Genomic DNA, 2,848 nt, shown 5'->3' on the forward strand with positions numbered 1-2,848 from the left:
TGGAGCCCTGGGCTTAATCCCCAGCACTTTACAAACTAGGCAAAGCGGCCCATGCCTGGGAGGTGGAGGCAGGAGGATCAGACATGCAAGCACATCCTTACACTACCAGCAGCATAGGGAGTTTGCAGTCAGCCTGGCCAACCTGGGCAACCCTAACTCAAACAAAGGAGAGGAGGAAGCAGGGAGGGGTGGACATAGGGGAAGAGAGGGAAACGAGTAATGATTCAAATAGAGAAGAATGCCAGAGAGAGAGAGAGAGAGAGAGAGAGAGACTGACAGACAGACAGACAGACAGACAGAGAGACAGAGACAGAGTCGAGTGAGATTAGGGGGAGCATGCTGGGGTAGGGGTGGAGGGTAGTTAAACAGGAACCCGAGGCAGAAAGGCAAGCTGAGCCCGGCAGTGAGAGGGAAAGTGGACTGATGGAAGGAGGACAGATGTGGCCTTGGGCCGGCCCTGGCCCTCCGAGGGACCAGTGAGCTCCCTCTCCAGTGTGGTCATAACCTTTGGAATGAGGGTGTGAGTGACTGCAAATTCCCATCTCCCTTCTCATTCCAGCCTTATTGTAACACTGCTTTCTACACCCTTCTCTCTCTCTCTCTCTCTCCCTCCCTCCCTCCCTGTCTGCCTCCCTCCCTCTTTGCTCTCTCCCCCTTTCATTGTTTTAGAATAGGCCAAATGTGAAGTCTTTCCAAGGGTGTGGCTGTGTTCATCTTATTCTCCAGCCCAAGTAGAACAGCAGAGAAGCGTGAGAAGGACAGGCACACTCAGCAGCCAGGGGCCACGGGCGGACAGATCGCAGCGCTGTAGACAGTGAGTTGTTTACAAAACTATATACATCGAGAATGTCTGTGTGTGCATGTGTGTGCTAAAGGGTGGAGAATGTCCCTGACTTAGAATTGAGCCCTCTCCCAGTTATGTGGGGAACTCAAAGGTGAAGGAACACCAAGAGGGGCAGATGATATTGGAAAACACACAGATACACCAAAGATAGCTTAGATAGTAGGAGTGAAAGAGGCTATGGGGCAGGGCCAAGGATGCCTTAATTAGAATACCAAAAATCCTCCCTCCTTGTTACATGCCTGCCTTCCAAGCTACACGGTGGATTGAGAAGAGTAGGGTGGGGGTGGGGTGGCAGGAGTGGAGGGTGGGAGAAGTGAAGTGAGTCCAGGAGTTCAAGACCAGCCTGGGTAGCATAATTAAATAACTCAAATTTAAAAAGACATTTTCTGTAGAACGATGGTCGTGACAGTCAGAGGGACATGAATGTCGGATGAGAGATAAGGAAGGGTTTGAGCTGTACAAAGAAAACAAGGCTTCCGGAGCGAAAAAGGGAGGGGGGGTGCAAGCCATCTTTCCCCAGACGTGAGATGTTGCTATCTCTCGACATCATGGTCTCTGCTTCTCCCCCATCCTCCACCCCTCTCCTAGAAATGCTGTTCTTGGGGCAGAAGGCCTTGCTGCTTGTCTTGGCAGTCAGCATCCCCTCTGGTGAGTTTTTCTGTCTTGACTCTTCTTTCCCTAACACATCATATTCTTGGTTCTCCATGCCCATGGGGTTATCTATGGGTTAGATGGGGGTGGGGCTGAGAGTGAAGGGGCGTGGCATTGGGCTATGGGTTAGATGGGAGGTTGAGACTGAAGGGGCGTGGCAAGAGATGTCTTGTGTTGACACAAAGGTGAGAGTTTGCAAGTGGTGAGAGCTAGCCTTGAACTTAAGGGTGGTTAAGATGATGTGAAATTATAATACAAGCACTTATTAATCCCTAGAAGAGAGTTGCATATTGATATATGACTCAGCAAATACCGAAGGAACAAGAAGTTACATACACCTACAGAGACCACCATACAGGAAACTGGATCCCCTTAAGCCCCTTGAGGGAAAGGCCACCTAACACTTGCTCCCNCAGACACACAAAGATTTACATACATGATGGAAGTATATGCTACATGTATGCACAAAAGGAGTGCAGTCTTCGCAGGTGGCATAGAATCCAGCTCAAGGATTGGCTATAGAAAGCAATCTTGGATGCTGAAGAAACGCTCCTCTTTCTGCCAGATACAATCCCACAATTGGCTTGCCCAATGGTGCAGCTGATTCAGGGGCTGTGGGCCAGGGCAGGTCACGCTAAAGAGCCTGCCGGGTTCCTCTGTGTCCCTTCTTGGGAATGAGATCAAGAGGGGGACCTGAGTCAGAGCAGAGCAACAGTGGGTTTTGTGCTCGATAACTTGTCTTTGTTGCGTGGTTTCTAATGCTTGGTTAGTTTTGTGCATAGCCTCGTGNTCTTGTGTGNAAATATATAGGGACAAAGACAAATCACAAAGATAATATGCAACAATATCTCCATTGTATTCTGGTTCATCTCATAAAAGTGTTGTGGTGGAGAAAGCTGGAGTTATATCCATTTTCTTTCTTTTTGACAGACTGGCTACCCCTAGGGGTCAGTGGTCAACGAGGAGGTAGGTGAAGTCTTCCTTATGGGTTCAATTGGGGTTCTTGCCAGGATTACATAAAACAGTACTGAGAATCTGTTTTAGGGCCAGGCAAGATGACACATGCCTGAATCCCAGCACTTAGGGAGTGGAGGCAAGCAGATGGAGTTCGGGGCCAGCCGGGGATTCATGAGACACAAACAGACAAGAATCCATTCTAGAGCCGGTTGTAGTGGCCCATGCTAGTAGGATTTGCTGACAGAGGCAGGGAGATCATGGTTTTGAGGCCAGCCTGGGCTATACACATTTTGCNAGGTGGTGGTGGCACATGCCTTTAATCCCAACACTCAGAAAGCACAGGCAGGAGGATCTCTGAGTTCAAGGCTGGCCTGGTCTACAGAGTGAGTTCCAAGA

The 2,848-nt window shown here is 49.5% G+C and overlaps 1 long non-coding RNA gene across 1 annotated transcript in view; it reads left to right on the forward strand.

The window, feature by feature from the left end:
* Positions 1–735: 735 nt before the first annotated feature.
* The window catches only part of LOC115031303, a 6,956-nt gene continuing 4,843 nt past the window's right edge, over positions 736–2,848 (forward strand). Inside the window, exons 1-3 of the long non-coding RNA XR_003836919.1 lie at positions 736–814; positions 1,433–1,492; positions 2,426–2,461. This is a non-coding gene — a long non-coding RNA (uncharacterized LOC115031303). The remainder of the gene's footprint in view (positions 815–1,432; positions 1,493–2,425; positions 2,462–2,848) is intronic.

The sequence above is a fragment of the Mus caroli genome, chromosome 6 (genome assembly GCF_900094665.2).
Source record: "Mus caroli chromosome 6, CAROLI_EIJ_v1.1, whole genome shotgun sequence".
Taxonomy (NCBI): Eukaryota; Metazoa; Chordata; class Mammalia; order Rodentia; family Muridae; genus Mus; species Mus caroli.